The 23,190-nt window shown below is 46.0% G+C and overlaps 1 long non-coding RNA gene across 1 annotated transcript in view; it reads right to left on the reverse strand.

Annotated features, from left to right (window-relative positions):
- The window catches only part of LOC110573745, a 52,406-nt gene extending 48,806 nt beyond the window's left edge, over positions 1-3,600 (reverse strand). The window contains exon 1 of the long non-coding RNA XR_002479925.1: positions 3,467-3,600. This is a non-coding gene — a long non-coding RNA (uncharacterized LOC110573745). The remainder of the gene's footprint in view (positions 1-3,466) is intronic.
- Between the last annotated feature and the right edge of the window lie 19,590 nt (positions 3,601-23,190).

Here is a 23,190-nt window from a genome sequence, read left to right on the forward strand (position 1 = left end):
GAGGGGGGGTACTTTTCTGGGTCTTGAAAACCATCTATCTGAGATGTTATTCAACAAAGTGAAACAAATTCTAAATGACTGTAATGCACCATGAACAACATTCTTGGTCAGCATATGACAATGCAGCTGTTGTGAAATTTGAGCAACTCTCTTCACAAACACTGATAAATCTGCAGGAATGTACCATATGCCACTCATTCCCTTAATCTCGGCAGTGAAAGAGCCACCTCTCGGGTCCTGAGGTCATTGACCCCCATCTCTGCGTTTTGCAAAGTGACACATTCTCTCTTTAGGTTCATCTCATTAAAAAAAAAAAAAATTAACTGGTACGATATACATAATATAAAATTTACCATCCTAACCATTTTTTAGTGTACATGTCGGTCGTAATTACGTTCACATTGTTGCAACCCCCCTCCAGAACTTTCTCATCTTGCAAAACTAAAACTCTGTCCCCTTTAAACACTAACTCCCCATTTCCCCTCAGCCTCCACCCCAGGGTCATGACCATGCTACTCTGTCTCTGAATCTGACTACTTTAGGTACCTCATAAAAGTCTTTTTGTATGACCATCCTAGACCAAAGGCTACATTTTTCTAAGAAGAATTCTGTTAACAAAATAAGAGGAAGTAACAGATGAGTGTGCAGTTAAAATAAAATAAAATAAAATAAAACGCACATAGGAGAAAAAGTATCACAGAGATGTATCAATCAGCTAATTAGTAAAACATTTTATGTCATGTGTTTTATTTTGTGATACATTATAGTATTTGAGCAACTTGCGGTGGTGATGTGAGGGATTTGTTGTGATTTCTGTACAGATTCTAAATAAATTTTCACATCTGTACCAAGTTTTCATATTTGTCATTTTGTATTCTTTTCCTCAAAGAGGGTCCCCCAAATTGTAAAGCTTCAGGCCCCACAGAACCTGGATCTACTCCCAGTCCAATGTTAAATAACACCTGCCTGTGTTCCAAAACCCAGACTTTGAAACCGAAATGAAATGTCATTACCCCCAGCAGGCAGACGAAGATGGAAGACCTGATACCTTGGTTGACAAGAGGGTGAAAAACTGGACATCTTCACAGCCGGCTGTGGGAGAACACAGTGGTTCATCCTTTCTGGCAAACATTCTGGCAATGATTGCAAAAGTTTAAAACGCACGTGTCCTTTGATCCAATAATTTCACATCTGGGAATCTACTCCTGCCCATTTGAACCCACACACCAGCCACTCACCTACGTGGGGGTTAGGAGGATAACACTGTCTACGAACGCAAGAAATGAAAAACAAGTTCATGAAACATATCCCCAAGGATGTCCGGAGCCAATTCTTTAAAAACAAAGGCTATTTTTAAAAGAATCTTTAATGTCCTGAGAGCATGTTACAAGAAAAAGGATAAAAACTCACATATGGGCCACAAACCCACTTTTCTGCAAAAATAATCCACTCACTCAGTATTTATATATGATCACCTACAAACTGTACTGAGCATTTTCTATCTGCTAGACACTCCGAAGGCTTTGGAGACCAAAGACAGAACACGTCTCTGCCCTCGTGGGGCTTCCTCTTAGTGGGAGACGCAGAAAACAAACTACCCATCCGGAAAGCGACAGAGGAATATACAGATAGTTTGAAACGATGCATTTCGTAGCAGCTGCTAATTTCGTTCTGGGACAAATACCCTGGAGAAACTCTCCATCTGTGAGCAAGGAGACAAATGCCAGAGTGGACAGAGCAACGGTGATTATCTGACAAATACTTGTTGTGGGCCAACTTCCCGAATGTTGCTTTGTAAGAGCAAACACCTGCGGTGGGAGCGCGGAATCCAACTCTCCCCCAAAGAGAGACAATGGACACATGAAAGAGAGGGTATGCACATCATAGCACACTGTAGCCATGTAAGAGACTAATCAGAGCCCCGAGTTTCAACACGAACATGTCTCAAGAACACGACCGCTGCCTAATGGAAGGAAGGCACAAAAGGATGCCAGGCATTCAACACCTCCAAGCTGCCAGTCACATCTCCCCGAGAGACGAGAGACGAGAGATACGCTCTGCTCGGCAGTTGTCTGAAACGATCTTTTTTCTTTGCTTGTTTACAGCTCTTAGGTGCTGTTTTGGCTTCCACCTTCCACAATTCAATTAGTGAGAGCAGCTAAATGAGTGGGGGGTCCGCTGCCCGGATTCCTGCCCCTCAGTGAAGACTGTTCTGCGAGTATCGTTAGACTTGCTGATCTCTCTTTCAAGAAGCATACAGACATGACAACTGCATGCTGGGAATTTTTTTTTTTTCCCCTAATCCGTACCTATTTACCTCTACAGCCTGGAAAATTCCAGTCAGTTCCACTGTTCGCTCCCCTCCCACTCGGGGCCGCAGTTTCCATGGCAACGGGTAAGCCAGCAGGTACCAGCATGAACAAAGCGGTGTTGCTGATGATAAAATTGCCTGGTGCGGGGGATGGGGAGGATTTCGGCAGGACTGATGCCTCCCCTCCCCCCTAACTGTGGCTCTTAATTTCAGAGCAGCTTCTTGTGATTGAAAATCTTACACACACACACACACACACACACAGCCCGTGACAAAAGTATGATTTGGAGAATCTAATTCCTGTGGGGATGGAGAGGAAGGAGCACATGGGGAGGCTGAGTGGCCCTGGCCGGCCAGCACCTGCATACAGTGGTGCATAATGTGGCCCCTCCATGCAGCAGCAGGGGCAGCACCCGGGGAATTGTGACTTCAATGAACCCTCCAGGTGCGTCTGGCACTTGTCCAGCTTGAGAACCACTGGTCTGCACGGCTGATCAACCTGATTAACGCCTTATCAGGGTTGACCATGTTCCCCCCATTATTTCCCATCGGATAAGAAAGACCTTCCCATGTAGCCCTCGGGTCTCTGGATATTCTCTCCCCGTTAAATCCTGAGATAGCCCCTCTCCCCACACTCCCTGCCACACTCACATCTGCCTCCTGACGTCTCTCCTTTCTCTCCCCATCTCCAACCAGCTTCTAAGCTCCTCACACACTCAAATGCCAGGAAGGGGTACTGGGGAGGGAGGGGCTGCTTAGTTGGTTCCGGGGGGGTGGGGTCCTTTTGGGGTGATGAAAAAAGACTTTGCAACTACGTGGAGGTGATGGTCGCCCAACCTGGTAACACTAAATGCCACTGAATCATTCTTTAAAATAGTTAATTTTACAATATCTGAATTTCACCTCCATAAATTTATTAAAAAAAAAAACCCACTTCGAATTCATCACATTTCAAATACGGTCACATCATTTACAAAAAACCTAGTCAATCAGAAAGTTGGGTCATGATTCTCTTTAAACCAGTGCTACCCAATAGAAAATATAGTCCAACTCATGTATATAATCGAAAACTTTCCAGTAAACAGGAAATTTTCCAGGACACAAAGAAACAGTTACAATTAGTCCGAATAACACAAAATGTTTTATCTCACTCACCACGCCTGAAAACTGTCCTTTGTCTGTCCTGGATAAAACATGAACGTCAACGCGAACTCTCCGTCTCCAGAGCCCTCCAGTCCATCGATTCCCAAGTCTTGCTGATTCTGCCTCAGAAACAGGTGTTCCATCCGCCTGCCCTATTGATCTCTTCTTCAGATCACCGCAAAAACATGGTCAAGCCACCTCCTGCTGATGCCTTTTCACAAAATCCCTGTTGGTCTTAGAAAAAATTCCACCCTCCTCATGACAGCCTACAAACCACCACAGTGACCCCAGATTTTCTTTCTAGAGAAATTTGGGGGCACCAGCTACGTTGCAAGGGGCTCTGTGGAATTTTCCTTGAAGCTGGGTCCACACAAAGTCCTGAACCATTAGGCTCTATACCTGGAGTGGGCCTTTTTCTGTAAAGAACCAGATAGTAAATGTTTTGGGCTTTGCAGGGCCATGCAGACTCTGACTCAACTTTTCAACTCTGCCACTGGATCGTGAAAGCAAATGCAGGCGATAGTAACGAATGAGCATGGCCGCATTCCAATAAAACTTTATTTATGGACACATTTCTCCATCTCCCTGACTGCTGCGTCTCAGCCACCTCTCCATCCTCTCTCTCCCGTGTGCTGCAGACATTTCTTCGCTGGTCTCCTCTGTACCATCTCTGGTCTCCAGTTAATTTTCCTGACAAGCATCAGGGTAGATTTAGCAAAGGGAAATTTGGTCAGCAGATGACATTGCTTTTTAGATATATACCGAGTTCTTTATGAGCATCTACAAGCAGATGGACTCCAGAATTTCCACACAGAAGGGCCTTGACAGGGACAGTCTGGCTGGAGGTTGGAAGGCTTATGGGACTTGCCTCGAAGCCATGATTGTGCAATCATACCCCATCACACAAGGCAGGTATTGGAAAGAAGCACACACTCCCTTGAATACACGTATTTAGGGACTTACAGAGTTAGGTGCAGAGGAGTAAGAGTGAAAATGTACTCACTGTTTGAGTTATTATTCCAGTGTTTGTGTACTTAGTTCAACAAACACGCCTGGAAGTAGACTGCCATGATATGCCAACACTTAAACCCTTCATTCATAGGGAAAACTGGACCATAGGCCATAATGGGCATTTGGAACAAGCACTCAACTCATCTCAAAACGGGGACACAAGATTCCCCCCCCAGAACACCAGAGCTACGAATGTGACCCAGGGATATTATCTATACACAGATGGCTAGTATTCAATCTTGCTATGGTTTAGAAATGGATGTCCCCAGAATACTGGCCATGTTGTGCCGTTTCTGGGAAAACCGTTCCCTTCCTGAGTTGGATGTCAATGTCTAGAGAACTTGGACTCAAGCCTGGCATTCGGAGGTCATTAATCAGGGGGGAAGTCCATGGTAGGTGACTGCCCTAGGGTTTTATTTGGCAATTGGGGCCAAGCTGACATCCTAACAGTTTTCAGAGATGGTTTAGTTTTTCCCTCAGAAATAATCAGCTCCAACAAAATCCTCCTTTGTGTTCAGTTTTTGGTCCAGATCTTGTGTTTAGGGGCTGTTTGCTGAAGGACACCGAGTATATGTCTGAGCTGAGGATGGGAGGAAGCGTCCGGAGCAGGTAGAGAGCTCCTTTGCTCATTTCACCACAAGACAGCATAGTGAATACTTTTATAATCGTGGGATGGGAACTGTCCCATTCAACTTAACAAAGAAGCCAATGGATATGAAAGAAAACATTAATAAATCTGTCTCCACAAACACTGAAAAATTAGATGCAGGGAAAAGCCCATCATGAGTAAGAATGAGTCAAAATATCACAAAACATACATTCAAAACATATATACTTAGACACTAAGCCCACAGAGTGCCAAGAGGTGAAAAAAAGGGAAAAAAACCCTCAAAATAAAAATGCAGGCAAAGGGGCGCCTGGGTGGCTCAGTCGGTTGAGCGACTGCCTTCGGCTCAGGTCATGATCCCAGGGTCCTGGGATCGAGTCCCACATCGGGCTCCCTGCTCTGCGGGGAGCCTGCTTCTCCCTCTCCCACTCCCCCTGCTTGTGTTCCCTCTCTCGCTGTGTCTCTCTCTGTCAAATAAATAAATAAAATCTTTAAAAAAAAAAAATGCAGGCAAAGGATATGCACTCAGAGAGAGAGAGAGCAGAGGAGAGGAGAAAACTTGAATGTTGAAAAGCACCTCATTTGGGATCCAAAAAACTGGACATCAAAACCAGAATGAGAGGTTGTTACTCCCATCAGACAGAACGGTGAGGAGAGCAGTAATATCCAGGGTTGTTAAAGACGTGGAGGACAGGGCACTGCCCCAGGCTCACGGTATAGAGCAGGTGGCAGGGATGGTCAGCGCAGCTTTTCCAGAGAACACACAGCAAGAGCTATCGGAGCTAAAGCAGAACTGAACACATGCAAGTCCACTTCTGGTCTGCAAGAACACAGGTCCACCACTGCAACAGGCGCTCAAGAAAACTGGGTTGCAGTTGCGGGTGGGGGTTGGGGGGAGTATTTGATGCAAACACTGAGGGTGAAGATGAGGTGGCATTCACTGCCAGAAAAAGGCACAGTCTTCCCTTAAAAATGAATGTTGTGAGGGCGCCTGGGTGGCTCTGCCTTTGGCTCAGGTCACAGTACCTGGGGTCCTGGGATCGGGCCTTGAGCCCCATGTCAGGCTCACTGCTCAGCGGGGAGTCTGCCTCTCCCTCTCCCTCTGCCCCTCCCCATGCTCGCTTGCTCTCTCTCTCTCTCTCAAATAAATAAATAAAATCTTTAAAAAGATAAAAAAATAAAAGACGTAAAAAGAAACAGGTAAGAATAATTGTAACGATGTATTTCATTTAAACCAGCATATCCAAACTAATACTATTTCGACATGTTGCATTGGCCACATTTTGAGGGCTCGCTGGCCACATATGGCTCATTATTGAGAAACTCTGTGCACCAAGAACCCTGTGAGACATAGGAATACGGCGGGAGCAAAAAAGGGCACGTTTCCCATATTCTGGAAACTTCCATCTTAGTAGAAGAAACAGACGTAAACACAAACACGTGTAGCGAGAGGCAGTCAGGAAAGGGTCTCCTGCCTCACTGAGGCAGGACGTATGCATGGGTGAGGAGAGGCCCTGGGGAGGGTGGAGGTGGGTCGTGGAGCCGGAAGGCCGTGCCTCGTGGGGCTTGTTTCCAGAACTCTCTCTCCTCCCAGCTTGGCCTCTTCAGCCACCCAGGCCCCAGCTGATTACCGGGACCCCACTGCCCCCGCCACACCTCCACACCTCTACACCCTGTTCACCTGGCTCATCCGCCCAGACCCACCTCTTTCCTCCTGAAGATGACAGCAGCCCCAGGGCCTCTGAGCCCCCCTGCTGCCCCGCCTGGCATCCCACTCACAGGCAGCACCAGGCTTCTGAGGGGCCCATTGCTGTAGGGCCAAGAACATCCTCTTTCCTGAGGTGGACAAGGCCCTGCAGGACATGCCGGGTGAAGTGCTCTCCCCTGGCACAGACACACACGTGGACACACAGAGACACACACTCATGGGCACACACACACTCCGGTCTCCTTCTAAGCATCCGAGCCTCCCCCCAGAGGTCAGCTCCCGCCCAGAGGACAACCGAACCCCTGGGCCTCCCTCGTCCGCTGTGTCAGGTCCTGCACAGACCCCACCATCATCTGAAATCACACTGCTCATGCCTCACTGCAGGGTTCTCTTTGGCCTTCCCCCCTGGAGGGTATGCTCCTGGGGCTGGGGCCCTTTTCTGTCTGGTTCCCTGTCACCTCCGAGGCACGGTACAGTGGGTGCTCAGCTGGCAAACGCTGTGTGAATCAGTGGGTGCGTGCACGATATCGCCCGCCCGAACCCCATGGGCTTGATTTTCGGATCCTAGCTCTCACAGACAAGCCACATGTGCACGTGCGCCCTTCACTTCTCTTTCTCTAAAATGTTAAACTCTAAAATAATTGAAAACAGGTGTTCAAACAAAAATCTGTACATGTGTGCTCACGGCAGCACTGTTCACAGTAACCAAAAGGTGGAAACCACCCAACGCCCATCAAGGAGGAGCGATGAACAAATGGGGTCTATCCACAAAGCAGAATACCACTCAGCCATACAGAGGAGTGCATGACTGATATAAACCACGACATGGGTAGCCCTCAACACCATCATGCTAAGTGAGGGAAGCCAGTCAACACAGACCACACGTGGTATGCTTCCGTTTGTAGGAAAGGTCCAGAATCGGCAAGTCTATAGACACAGAAAGTAGACGGGTGATTGCTCAGGGTTGGAGAGAAGGAACGATGGGAGGTCATAGCTGGATATGGAGTTTCTCCCTGGGGTGATAAACATGTTCGCACACCGCTGGTGGAGACGGTCACACAGCCCTGCAGATACACTAACCACCACTGCACCGTCTTCCACGAACTCACCTCTCTCTCTCGCTGGAATTACATTGAGCCAATGCAAACCAGAAAAAGGTAAGAAGCCTTATGAAAGCAGGAAGGCTGTGAAGCTGGTGTTCTCACACACGGTGCTCAGTGGTACAGCCTGGCAAACGATTTCTCCCAGTGAGTGCGCTGGTGACCCGTCCCTGGTGTGCAGTGATGGGCCCAACACTCCGCACGTCAGCACAGCAAACCCGCCCAGGGCAGAGGAGAAAAATACGGCAGGAGTCAGAGGCCAGAGCAGTGCCGTCCAAAGGAAACACAACGCCAACTGCATACCTGATTTTCAGTTTCCCAGCAGCTATATTTAAAAGAATTCAAAGAGGGGTGTCTGGGTGGCTCAGTCAGTTAAGCATCTGCTTTTGGCTCAGGTCCTGATCCCAGGAGCCTGGAATTGAGCCCTGCATCGGGCTCTCTGCTCAGTGCGGAGTCTGCTTCTCCCTCTCATTCTGTGCGCTCTCTCTTTCTCTCCCTTGCTCTCTCTCAAATAAGTAAAAAAAAAAAAAAGAATTCAAAGAAACAGGTCAGATTAATTTTAATACCGTATTTTATAGAACCCAATGTCTCCAAAGTAGTCTCATTTCAGTACGTCCTCCATATAAAAGGTATCGCTGATATATTTTACATTATTTTTGTCATTCTCAGTCTGAAATCTAGGGTGCACTTCCTACTTACAGTTGAGCCCATTTTGAGTCTGATAAACCACATTTCAAGGGCTCAGGGGCACCTGTAGTAAAGGCGAGGAAAGAAATCTCTTTCTCTACCCATCTTAGGTTGTCCACCTGGGGCCTTGCGAATGACATGGACCAAAGACAAGAGAAAAAGAAACAAAGTTTATGAACCATGCGCCTCGCACGTACGTTCACATGGAAGCATCCAGTGATGGGTGAGGAGCCCAGAAGGCTGATTAGAACTTGGGTTTAAATATTAAAGGAGAGGCACCTGGGTGGCTCAGTCGGCTAAGCGTCTGTCTTCAGGTCAGGTCATGATCTAGCATCCTGGGATCGAGCCCTGAGTTAGGCTCCCTGCTCAGAGGGAAGCCTGCTTCTCCCCCTCCCTCTGCCTCTCCCCTCTGCTGCTTCTCTCTCTCAAATAGATAAGTAAAATCTTTAAGAATAAATTAACAAAGGACAAGGGCTTATAGCTTCTGGGCTGGGGAAGCAAGTTATGGAAAGGCGACCAGCAGAGGTGGCTTAGTGAGGTCTGTTGTGCTGGTTTTGGTCAATGCCTTCTCTCTTGAGAAGAGCTAGTAAGAGGGAGACAGTAAACTCGTGCCCTGATTTTAGAGCTTTTCCTGAATCTGCCAGTTCTCAATGGCCTTTAGCCCAAAAGAGTCCATGTGCCTGAGACATATATTTTGGGGGGGCATGTTCTGGTCCCCCTTATGGCCACCCCCCATACCTTGCACACGGTAGTCCTGTCATCAACATTTTTTAATGAAGAAATTAATTAGTAAAAACTGAAAACATGCTTATGAGGGCTTTTGTTTGTTAGTTTTTTTAAGTCATCTCTACTATGCCCAATGCGGGGCTCGAATTACGACCTGACCTTGAGATTGATCGCCTCATGCTCCACAGGCTGAGCCAGCCAGGGGCCCAGAATACAAGGTATCATTAAGCAAAACAAAAATTGAAACAAACTGCAACAACCTGGCAAAACATCCAAGTTTTATGTTTGTATATGCAAACCAGGGTTTGAGTCCCCACTCTGTGGGGCGCAAGGTACGTCAAGTCAGGGCCCCGAACTTCACCGTCCTCACCTAGGAAAGGAGAAGGAGATCTACTTGTAGCCCTCCCTCTCCTCGGATTGATAAATAGAAGGTCTGTTAGCACTCAGCACAGCGCCTGGTTCGCAAAAATCATTCAGTGAAGTCAGCACTGACTGCAACTGGGTACACAGACAAGTTAAAACTGGAAGGAAACATTTAAAATGGAAAACGTGTATGCTGGGCTGATAGTGACTACTTATACACCCCCGAAAATTTTTAGGAGTTTTAATCGCTACAAAATTAGGTGTAAGTGATAAAAACAAGGAATTATGGGGAAAAAAAGCTGATCAGAAATGAGGCTGCTGTGAGATTCTCCGGGAAGGGGAAGTGCACCCACAGCATTTTTCGTAGTTTCACAGCAGGCCCGGTATGGAGGAGGCTGGGCTGCAGAGATCTCTGTCTGGTCGTTCTGTTACAACAAGCACACAGATTCTGAACTAAAACCGGGAAAAAAAAAGTTTTGAATAAACGTATTGACGCATAGAGCCAAATGGTTGTGAATAAAAACACGGAGCTGATTTCTTCTGGTGTTTTCCCGCATGCTTCATTTGGAATTTGTTTGTGCAGTTTGCAGGGAGCCCCACAGCACAGGGGTGAAGACCCTTGAAAGTCCTGTCTCTATTCCTAATACTTGGGTCCCAACATATTTGAATGGTCATGAAAGCTAGAAACTCAAGGGCAGGGCCGCCTGGGTGGCTGAGTCAGTTAAGCATCTGCCTTTGGCTCAGGTCATGATCCCAGGGTCCCGGGATCGAATCCCAGGTAAGGCTCCTTGCTCGGCAGGGAGCCTGCTTCTCTGCCTGACTCTCCCCCTGGCTCGTGCTCTCTCTTTCTCTCAAATAAATAAATAAAATCTTGAAAAAAATTAAGAGAAAAAATAAAATAAAAACTCAAGGGAATGCATACTATCAGAAGTCCTAAACAGGGAAACAACTGCAGTTATCAGATGGTTTTCTGTTTGTCAGATTTTAAGGATAAATAATCAAATTCTACTGACTTCAGCGTACTGTCTTTTCTGGGTCCATCCATCGGAAACACTGGGGAACAAGACGAGACGTCTCCCTATCAAAGAATAAAGTCAAATTCTATCTAGAAAGTTCTTAACCTCTGTGACTGTAACCAGAAGAAACAATAGATGATGCTTTTTATTTTAATGGAACACACGAATGTATATTTGAGAACCACTGAAGATATCCCCTGAAGAAATAAAAACAAATACAGGTTTCTGTGTTTTGTGGGTTTTTTTTTTTAAAGAAAGAAAGAAAGAAAGAACGGATAAGTCTGTCAGAATGTGAAAATTGCAAGCAAAAAATTGGAAGAAAAAAAAAGGCTGCACGGATAGGGTGTGCAAATGGATAGTGGATTTAAGTCTGTTTTTTACGAGACAAAAGGGGGACCCCGGAGCACTGGGACTAGGCTGTGTATTCAAAAACATCACTCCTTTGCCTGAGTGCGGGTTGTTGGGGTGGCAGCTTGCTTTCATCCTACGGCAACATGCCTCGGCGGAGAGATGTGCTGAGACAGCATCTGGTGCCTGGACCTTGTTTCGGTGCTTATCAATGTCTTTTTCCAAACAAATGAATTCAAATCTGGTCTCTGCTCCTTGGAATTTCTTTCCTTATCGTACAGTGAAATAAGTCACCCATGGAGAAGAATGCATCTGAACATTTTAAAGATAATTTGAAAACCCACACCCAGTCATGGGACCTGTGATTTTTAGACATTACCAGCTCCAAGTTGATTCACTGAAATTAAATTCTCCAAATGGCCATTTTTTGCTGCCTGGTTAATTCCCTAAATGGCCAAATTTACCCGATTCATCTAGTTAATCACCACCACAACAAAAAATGTGTTTGTTTTAACTTTTTCTGACAGTTAGAGCAATCCCACTTGGAAGAGAGCTTCTGGAGACATCTGGGACATTCGAAGGATTGTGCTTGAGGTTTTAGTTTCGGTTTAGGGCGGTTTACTTTTGTTTAGACTCACGTTTGGCTGCAGCTGTTTCGCTGGGGCCAAACTGAAGTTTGGTGTGTTCTGTGGATTTTTATATATTAAAATGAGAATTTCTGGGTGTTTCAACGAAGAGTATTCTGTCGGTCTGGAAAGTCAGGGATGTTACAAACGATAGAACAGATTTCTATCAATAACCCCTTTTCGTGACTGTGTTTTGCCTTTTGAAATTCTCTTAACTGACAGATTATGTTACCCACCACGACCACATAACTATTTTGACATGTTTTAAATGTGTAAGAGATGTTCCGTGCCTAAAATGAGAATTACACACAATCTGACGTTCCATCAAGCTGGATTTGCAAACCAGGCTACAAAGCTGAGATAAACCTGCCCCATGGGAAACAAAAGCTAAAGCAAAACCAAAATCAGTTTCAACTGAAACGAAACCAAAACGTCAAAAAAAAAAGATTACCCTTGGGGCGCCTGGGTGGCTCAGTCGGTTAAGCGTCTGCCTTCAGCTCAGGTCATGATCCCGGGGTCCTGGGATCGAGCCCCACGTCGGGCTCCCTGCTCGGCGGGAAGCCTGCTTCTCCCTCCCCCGCTCTCCCTGCTTGTGTTCCCTCTCTCTTTCTGACAAATACATAAATAAAATCTTAAGAAAAAAATTACACTTGAAGTCCGATAACACCCCGCCACATGGCAGGATCTGGTGTCACACTTGCAAATGTTTAACAGAAATTAGTTTACAGTGAATCGGTAATTCGGCAAACTGCCCCGTCTCTCTGCCTCTACAGGAAGCACATACCCAGAGCACCTTTTCACTCCTGTCCGGTTCCCCAGGATCCCCCACTCTGCCCAAACCAGCGCTGGTTCTCAGTGTCCACCTGATCCAATCTCTCGACGGCATGGACATGTGGAACCCTGCCCTCGGCAGCCCTTTCTTCGCTTGGTTTCCACACCTTGCACGATCTGGGTTTTCCTCCCATGGCAGTGAGCACCTCCTTCCTGTCACCACCTGACCTGCTGGGCAGCCGGAGAGCTCATCCTCCACCCTTAGCCACGTCCCTACCTGCCTGCATCCCTGGGTGACGTCCAGCCTCACCATTTTCAGCATGATGCCTGTGCCTATGACCCACGGTTCCAGGTCGAACAGAACCCCAAATTCATGTCCCCTCAGAACCTCAGAATGGGACCTTAGCTGGAACTATGGTTCCTGCAGGTGTAATTCACTAAGAGGAGATCATGCTGAATTAGAGCAGGCCCTGAATCCAAGGGCCGATGGCCTTACAGGAGAAGGAGAGGACACCCAGAGATACCCCGGGATGAATGCCTTGTGATGACGGAGGCAGGGGCTGGAGCAGAGCAGCCGAGAGCCAAGGAACAGCACGGATTGATGGACAACAGCGGAAGCTGGGAGAGAAGCATGAGGCACAGCCTCCAGAAGGACCCACACCTGCCAGCACCTTGATTTTGGACTTCTGGACTCTAGGACTGTGAGAAGATGAATTTCTGCTGTTTTAAGACATCAAGTTCTATCCTTAAAAAAAAAAAGGGGGGGGGCGCCTGGGTGGCTCAGTCGGTTAAGCGGCTGCCTTCGGCTCAGGTCATGATCCCAGGGTCCTGGGATCGAGCCCCACATCAGGCTCCTGCTCGGTGGAGAGCCTGCTTCTTCCTCTCCCTCTCCCTGCTGTTCTGCCTACTTGTGCTCTCTCTCTGTCAAATAAATAAAATCCTTAAAAAAAAAAAGACATCAAGTTCTGGTAATTTGTTACAGCAGCCCTAGAAAACTCATATACTAACAAACTGGCATCTTTATCCCAATTCTCTGCTGAGCTCCAAACTCATGTAAGCAACTAACCATGTGCACCTGGGCATCACACAGACACCTCAAAATGGATATTACTAACACAGGACTCCTGACGTCCTCCTAGCCCTGTGTTGTGGACTGAATGTTTGTGTCCCCACAAAATTCGGATGTTGAAGCCCTAATCCCCAGTGTGTTGGGGCTGGGAGCTGGGGCCTGTGGGAGGTGATTGGGTTGAGATGAGGTTATGAGAGTAGGGCCCCCGTGATGGGGTTAGCGCCCTTGTAAGAAGAGGAAGAGAGACCAGGCCTTGCTCCCTCTGTCCGCCACATGTGGACCCAGCAAGAAAGGGGCCTTCTGAAAGCCAGGAGGAGAGCTCTCACAGGAGCCAAATCTGCTGGCACCCTGATCTAGGACTTCCAGCTTCCAGAACCGTGGGAAATAAACGTCTGTTGTTTGAGGGACCCAGTCCGTGGTATTTTGTTTTAGCAGCTCCAGGTGACAATATGCCCTGCTTCCCCCGCCCCCCTCAGTATTCCCACCTTCGTAAATAGCAACCTCACGCATCCAGTTGTTGGGTCCCCTGCCCAGAAGTCATCCTTGACTTCTTTCCTTCTCACTCCCAAGTGCAATCAATAGCCCATCCTGTTGACTTTTCCTTTTAAATATATCAAGGCTCCAACCAGTGCTCACCTCCTCCAAGGAGGAGACGCCATCCTCGCTCAAGGTCCCCCGTGTCTCACCCAGGCCACCACCAGAGCTTCATGACCGCCCTCCCTGCTTCCGTTCTCCCCCTGCGCAGGTGATTCTCCACACTGTGGCCAGAGCTGCCTTTCCAAAACGCAAGTCGGATGTCACTTACACGAGAACAAGATCTCTGTGCTCCCCACATGTGCGTATGAAGCACGACGGGAGCTGTTGCTGGTCTCCGATATGCACGGACCTCACCCACTGTTTGCTGGCTCCCATTCCCGCCACACCAAACTGCCTTCCATTTCTAGAACACACTGTACGTCTCCACGTACAGCTTTGCACTTCTCTTTCCTCTGCTCTTGCCCCAAATGTTGCTGTGGCAGAACTGATGGCCTCCTTCAGGTCTCAGCTGGGTTGCCGCCCCCTTAGAGGAGGCCTCCTGACTACGCACATAAACAGCTCTCCCAGTCTCCCCCCAACCTGCTTCGCGGCTCTCACTATCTGACATGTTCCATTATTACATTGCTGTCGTCTACTGTGTGATGCCATGTTGCTCTGTATCATGTTGTGTTATTATATTACATGCATCACAGTGCATTTATACTGTATGATTACACTGTTATTGTATACTATCGTATAATGTATTACATTATATGTTATATTGCATATTATATCATATCACATTATATGATATACAATATTACACATTACATTATAGATAGCCATCACGTATAACATTATATTGTTATATTTCATATTACATCACATTACATATTGTATTATATATTATTTTATTGCATATTACTGTTACATACTATATCATATATTATACCATATTATATATTTTATTACGTTATGTTATACTATTTGCCTTTTCTCACTACCTCACACCACGTTCGTATGACTACTTAATACTACTAATGTATTATATGTTCATTTGTATGCTTCTTGCACGTTTCCTCCACTCAGCTGGAAGCCCCATAGAGATGAGACCTTCTGCTTTCTTATCATTTTAATCTCAACACCAGAACTGCACCTGGTCAATAGTAAATGCCCAAAAATATTGTTTTAAGGGAAACTGATTCCAGTAAGTGAAATGCATCAAACTGATTTTCTAAGAAAAACCTTGGGGTAAAACAGCAAATTGGGAAGTTTTAAAAATGTGATCATTTGGAGAACTGGCTCTCAGAGAACAGACACTTATTAATTTGGGGAGGCAATGGTTTCCCCAAAAGGAGTGTTAAAGGAAAAGTTTTGGTTGGGGTTATAACAGATATCAGATGCCAATGTGGGTTGTGATCCAATCCACCCTGCAGAAATTTCCAACCGAATGATTGAGGATGGAATTGATTTGGCAGGTCAGAACTGACATTCAGGGGATGTAATCCTCCAGAAATTTGGGAGACACTGGCCTGAAACATAGCAGGCGTGGAATAAAAATTGACTGCTGGCATAAATGAAAGAGGTTGGTGGAAACCTGCTCGTGGTACCTATGAAAGACACAGGCTGATCAAACTCTGTGTACCCTGATAGCAGTTGGGTAGAGATCAGCAAGGGCTGTGCAAAATTAAAAACAGGTCAGGCAGAGAGGATTAAGAGCAGTTTTAAGTAAATAATTAGAAATACCAGGCCAAAAGACAGCTAAAGAAGTGGAAAAAGAAAGATGTCAAAGAACACACAGCCAGTCTCTTAACACCGACTTGGAACGTTAAAGGGAAATTAATTTTCCTTGTTAAAAAAAAATACCTAATACCTTTATAATTAAAAATAAAAATAAAAGAGAAACTTTTTTTTTTTAATCAACTTTTTGAGGGACGCCTGGGTGGCTCAGTCATTAAGCATCTGCCTTTGGCTCAGGTCATGGTCCCAGGGTCCTGGGATCGAGCCCTGCATCGGGCTCCCTGCTCAGCGGGAAGCCTGCTTCTCTCTCTCCCACTCCCCCTGCTTGTGTTCCCTCTCTCTGTCAAATTAAAAAAAAAAAATCTTAAAAAAAAAAATCAACTTTTCGAGTTTTATAAAGCCACTTTGAATGGCATCCCAAGATTGAGCTAATTTATTCCATCCTCATTTGGAATTTGTTAGCACACACCCAAGAGTTCACAGTACGAACAAGAAGAGATTTCCGAGGCCTCCTTATCTCTGCCCTAAAGCCTGGAATGGTGGTGAGAAACTGCAAACTCCTTCAGCAGATCCTGGAATCCATGTCTGTCCTGTAAGAATCTGCCCAGAGGGATATACTGATGTTCTGAAGAAGAACAGAAATGGAATGACCCAAAGTTAACAGAATTTTAAGAAAAAAGTATCACACCTTACACATCTTGCTTATCAATTTTCTTTTCCCTATCTAGCTAAAAATAAAAAAAAAGTACCCTTCGCCAGTTGAAGGACAAAACCAAATACTATTTTGTAAGTTGTTATTCGTTGTCACTGATGACAAAACAGAAAAAAAGATTTGCTTTTTACTTCTAGGGAAAAAAATGAAGGCATGTAAATTAACTCAAAATAATCAAACCTGGCACATGAAAAAATAAAAGCAAATACTGCTTTATGTCATTTTCTAAGAAGGAAAGAAAAAGAAAACAAGGTTGTCAGAACCTCAAAATTAGAGAAACTGACTAAAAGCAGGTCCAAGGAAATAACTACAAAACAGATGGTGTATTTTGATCTGTTTACCGTCAGGAAGTAGATGTCTCCCGAATACTGACCACATGGCACCCTGGCTCCAAAAACACTGTTCCCTTGCTTAATTACACCACGATGTATATATTTCTTGGAATCGAACCTGGCCTTGCAGCCTAGAGGGAAAAGTCCCATGGTAGGCTGATGAGCTGATTTGCCTCTGGAAACTGAGCCATGTGTTAAGAATCAAACAGCTCTGTCTTGACGCGCACCGACTTTCCAGTCTGCCCATCCTCAGCTCAAACCCGTTTCCCTCCACTCAGGAGTCATGCGATATTGAGGTTGATGTTCCTCATTACCCTTGGAGCCGTAGTCTTGTCATTGATGAGATGGGGGAAAGGTCTGAGCAGAGGCCGTGACAGACGGAGGGCATGTTTGATAGAGACCACCTCATAGGGCCTCGAGCGCAGGAGTGAGTTCATCATATCAAAGGCAGCCGTCTGGGGGTCCAGCAAAGTGGGTCTGATTTCGAGCAGTGCAGTGCGGCAGCTGTGAGGTCTGTCTGCAATCACCCCGCGCTGCGCCAGGCGCTGATCTAGATGCCAGGGCGCCACAGCGGGGCAGAACCAGGCACAGCCCTTCTCCTCCTAGGGTCTAATTCAAATGGCTAACAAACAACTAACTCTTCAAGCAAATTTCAGTACCAACTGTCCCCGGAAAAGAAGCAGGAGTGGCTTTTCTCCACGTGAGACAAGGGCCAACATCAGCCACGGGGAAAGAAACCCCAAATCAAACCTCAATGTACCATTTCCCACTCGGCAGTCAGGCAGAGGAAGCATCAAGATTGCACACTGTGTTGGCCGCGCTCATCCCTGGCCCCCAGGGCCTGTAACGGGCACTAATGGGGCTGTGGAGGGGACACTGTTTAGGGCACCCGAGCTGACGCAAGAAGACAGCGTGGTCGCCTCGTGCAGCCTCAGCTGGGAATGGTCATGGACGTTCGTCCACTTTGCGCTACTCTGCCATGTCCATGAGTGATGGAAAACTCCGTGAGTGTTGATGTGGGGGTTAAAATACATCTTAGGGAGTGGGCGAATCCGCAAACACAGAATCAGCGAGTAATGAAATGGACCAGTGCTTGTCTCTGGGGAGAGGAGCCAGGTAGGGGAGACATGGATGGGAAGGAAAATTCACTGTCTAATGGATATTCTTGTCTACTTTCTTGATCTTTCTGTTGGGTGTATTTACTATATATTCAAATAAATAAAGGAATGGTTTCAAGAAATTCCAACAGCGACAAGACTTAGTGCCTGTAAGACTTCCTTCTGCCATCTGTAAAAAGGGGATGATAATGCCTACGTCAATGGATGGTAGTCCATCAGTCTACATCAAGAAGACCACTTAGGAAAAGGCTTGGCATGGCGTCTGGCCTGTAATAGGCACTTGGTAAAGAAGAGGGGTATTTAAATTCCTTTCCCCATTCTCCCCCACATCTTGACCCCTAAGGTGAAAAGTCTTCAGCTTTCCTTCTAGAGACCCGCCTGTTTTCTGTGACGCTTTTCATACCCCCACTCTTTTCTAACTGTGCCAGGTGCTCGGCTTGCCTACTCAATATCCATCCTTCTCTCTCTCTCTCTTTAAATAACAACAAATTCTAATTTTGTTCAGCAATGTGGCTTGGTTAAAAATACCTGCTTCCCCAGAAATCCCTTGCAGATGTGTGAATGGGGCAGGGGAGTCAGTTCTGGTTGATGAGATACAGGCGAAACCCACCTTGGCACCCATTCCTGAATAAAAAGCAAAGCTTTGGGAGGAGAAGGCATTTTGCCTTTCCCCCTTCTTTCTGCCTGGAACGTGGACGTGATGTCTGGAAGTGCAGCAGCCGTTGTGACCACAGAAGACAACCTTAACACTGTGAAGGGTGAGGAAGAAGAAGAAAATGAGCCCAGGTCTTTGAGGAAGCCATTGACAGTCCACCATCAGTCATGGAAGAAGAATAAAGCCCTTCCTTGTTTCCATTATCGTGGTAGGTTTATTTCACATGCACATTTGAGGTCAGCCTGAACTGATATTGCTTCCAGCAGAGGCCAAGTGTTCCACAAAGGAGCGGGGTCCTCATCTGTCTTCCTCACCTACCTTCCCTCCAAGGTAACTCAACTCAGGCCACAGCCCAGCCACCACAGTGTGGGCAGACCCTATCCCAGATCTCTCTCCTCAACCCCAGCCCCACATACCACAGACTGATGGATCTCAGACCCCTTACACTCAGGCCACCACCTCCATCCCTCCACCACAGATGGACTTCTCTCCATCCCTATTTTGGGTCCTGGTTACCATTCACTCCACAAAACAAAGCCAACCTCACGTTCAACCTTGATCTGTCCTTAACAGCTCTGTGCTTCAAATCCTTCATCTGTAAACTGGAATGATTGGAGGACTAGCTTCACATGGGGTGTGGTGAGAATTATATAACATCACTGGGCTTCCAGCCGCTTTACTGGGAAGAGAATGTGCTGACCAAGCGATGCATCGATCCAGAGGGGCTTAGCAGTTAATCATGTCCTTGGATGCAGCTGCCTGGACACACGTGTGTGCACATGATCTTGGCAGACTTGCGCTGTTCTTAGTTTAAAACTATCAGCAGGGCTGTGGGCTTTGATGTAGCAAGAGGAAGCTGGGGTTTAGTTTTATTCAACATACCATTTGATCATCTACTATGTGCCAGGCACTGTTCTAAGCATTGAAGATAAAACAGTGAACAAGCAGTCAAGATCCCTAACTTCATGCTTCGATGCTGTAGTGGGGGAAACAGAGAGCGAGCAAACAAATTGAGGCCCAGGGTGAGGCTGAGGGGAGCAGATGGAGCTGGAGAGGGTCCAGAGAACAGTGAAGGGGCTCCTCCGTAAGTCAGGCTAGGGGAGAGAGTCAGGGAAGAGCTCTCTGGGGAGATGGGCTTTGGGCAGAGACCTCAGAGAAGTGAGAGAAGGACAGAAGCCCCGGACTCGGCAAATAAAAATATAGGACGGCCAGTCCAAGCTGAATTTCAGATAAACAAAGACATGCACTATTTGGGGCACGTTAAAACTATTAAATTATTTGCTACATTGCCACCCACGCTACCAGGGTCCCATGAACCATTAAGGAAGGACATAACATACACACCTCACAGGAGCCATTCCGCCTGAGTGAAATCCAGGTTTTCACCCAAGACACAAGGAAACTTATGTCCATACAAAGACTTGTACGCATTCAGGGCAGCTTGAGGTCTGTGGCCAGACCTCTTTCCTCAACTCTTTTTTTATTTCACTTTATTATTATTATTTTTCAAGATTTTATTTATTTATTTGACAGAGAGAGAGACAGCGAGAGAGGGAACACAGGCAGGGGGAGTGGGAGAGGGAGAAGCTAGCTCCCAGAGCCCGATGCGGGGCTCGATCCCGGCACTCCAGGATCATGACCTGAGCCGAAGGCAGACGCTTAATGACTGAGCCACCCAGGCGCCCTTTTTATTTCATTTTAAAAGTGGCAAAATACACCTAACACAAAACTTACCATCTTAGCCATTTTTAAGGATACAGCTCAGTGGTATTAAACACATTCACACTGTTCTCCAACCAGCGCCACCGTCCGTCTCCAGAATGTCTTACAAAATGGAGACTGTCCCCATTACACAATAATGCCGCATTCTTCCCTCTCTGGGCCCTGGCAACCACCCTTCCGCCTTCTGTCTCTATGAGTTTGAGTACCGGAGATCTCTCCTATAAATGGAATCACACGGTATGAGTCTTCTGTGGGCTGGCTGACTTCACTGAGCGTAACGTCCTCAAGGTTCATCCGTGTAGTAACTAACACATGTCAGGACTTCTTTTCAAGGCTGAATGATGTTCCCTTGTACATACATACCACACGTTGTTTATCCATTCATCTGCTGATGGACACTTTGGCTGCTTCCACATTTTGCCTTTGCAAATACTACTCCTAGGAACGTAGGGGTGCAGATTTCTCTTTGAATCCCAGCTTCCTACTCTTCTGGACACATGCCAGAAGTGAACCACTTGGGTCATATGGTAATTCTATGTTTGACTTTTTGAGGAACTGCCATACTGTTTCCTTCTCAATTCTTAGCCTGGTTGCCCTCGCACTCAACAAGCTCCAGACCAATAGCAGCCCCACCTCCCTTCACCCCACCCCAGAGTCACCATCCCTTCAACCTCAGGATCACCCCTGCTCCCTCCTTCCCTTCCTCCCTCGTCCAGCAAGCAACCAAGCCCCCTTCCTTCTGGCCACAAGCATCTCCTCCTCCTGCCCCCTTTCATCTCAGCCTTTTCAGAGCTGAATTTCTGAATTTCTCTCAGATCGATCCATGTCTTCCCATTGCCACGGCTCCCAGTTTAGGCTAGCCCACCTGCCCCTGGCTTTCGGATAGCTGTGACATCCATTCGCTCCCCAAAGCCTCCTGAATCTCCAGTTACAAACACCAATCCCTTCTCCCCTTGGGTACTCAAGATGGCCCTCGCACAGAACGAGCCTTCAAAAATATTAGCACTTATACCTCTCTAACCACCTATCTATCAAACGTTACACGTGTGTGCATATATATCTTTTATATAAATATATAATATCCATAAACATATATGTGTGTGACATAGGTGTGTGAAAAGAGAGAAAGAGAGAGATTCATATAGAAAACTGCTTAGGGCGCCTGGGTGGCTCAGTTGGTTGAGCGACTGCCTTCGGCTCGGGTCATGATCCCGGAGTCCCGGGATCGAGTCCCACATCGGGCTCCCTGTTTGGCGGGGAGTCTGCTTCTCCCTCTAACCCTACCCCCTCTTGCGCTCTCTCTTGCACTCTCTCAAATACATAAATAAAAAAAAATCTTAAAAAAAAAAGTGTTTAAAAAAAAAGAAAACTGCTTAAAAAAACTTGTGTTAGGGTGATATGATTATGATAGTTTCTTAAAGGTATTTTTAAAGTTTTTTTTTTTAAGTTTATTTATTCATTTTTTTAGTAATCTCTACACCCAACGTAGGGTTTGAACACACGCCCCTGAGATCAAAAAGTCCCATGCTCTTCCGACTGAGCCAACCAGGTGCCCCAAGATATTTTTAAATTAAAAAGATAGTACAAAATCTTCGAGAAACTTCAAACTATACAGAAATGTAGAAAGAAAAACTGAAAATAGCCCCCCCACACCTAATTCCACAGGCCAATCACAATGTTTTCTTGGTTTTTTTCCTCTTGAATTTTTTTGCACAAAAGGAGTATGTGTGTGTGTGTGCACGTACACATAGTTTCTATCTTGTAGGAATGAAATTACATTCTATACATTGTACAGCCACTTTACCTTTCTTTTTTTGGAACCAACAGTCTATCCCAGACAACTTTTCATCCCACAATGCTAACCACGACAAATATTTTTTTTCCTTCCAGCGGTTTTCTTTGTGTGTACAAAAATGTTAGTAAATACAGATATACACATACACGCTCTACATATTATTTACCAACCTGAGTGTATTTTTCTCTTTTTGACCCGAAGTTGTACCCAAATGCAAGCTCTGCATTAAACTTTTGGACAACTGCTTAAAACAACTTGTTTTGCCGTCCCTTATCGACCGACAGACAAGAGTATCTCCCTATTTTGCAAACTATTTATATGAGAGATCTAAAGTACTCAAATTCAAACTAATTCACTATTTTGCAACACTATTCCCAATTCCAGTGTGCACTTCTGTGAATCCTTCTGTAGGATTAATTACTGGAAATAAGTTTTTTGTGTCAGGGGTTATGCATATTCAAAATGTTTTGTTTTTTTTTAAAGATTTTATTTTATTTTAAAGATTTTATTCATTTATTTGAGAGAGAGGGAGAGGGAGAGGGAGAATCAGACTCCCCATTGAGCAGATGTGGGGGCTGATGTGGGGCTCAATCTCCAGGACCCTGAGATCATGACCTGAGCTGAAAGCAGATGCTTAACCGACTGAGCCACCCAGGCCCCCCCAAAAGATTTTAAGTAATCGCACACCCAACGTGGGGCTTGAACTCACAACGCTGAGATCAAGAGTCGCATGTTCCACTGACTGACCCAGAAGGGTGCCCCATATTCAAAACGTTGGTAAGTCTGACCAAATCACCCTTCAAGAGGTCATGTCCTTAAAACCCTCATCACTGTGTAGGAGAGCCCTGGCCTTTATCAATATTTTAATTTTTGGATTTGTCTAAAAGTTAAGTCTGGCATTGTGTTTGTTTGTTTGTTTGTTTTGATTTGCATTTCCTCATCAACCAAGAAGTTGAGCCTCTTGCACTAACTTCCCTGGACTTTTCTCTTTCTTCTGTCATTCCGCCTATTGATTATTTCGCTCTCCAGTCTTCACCTTACCAGGCAGGTGCTGCCCCTCTTTGTGCGTAAACTTCCCTCCAATGTCCTCTCCAATTCCCCACTCGACACAAAC

Source organism: Neomonachus schauinslandi, chromosome 16, assembly GCF_002201575.2.
Source record: "Neomonachus schauinslandi chromosome 16, ASM220157v2, whole genome shotgun sequence".
NCBI lineage: Eukaryota > Metazoa > Chordata > Mammalia > Carnivora > Phocidae > Neomonachus > Neomonachus schauinslandi.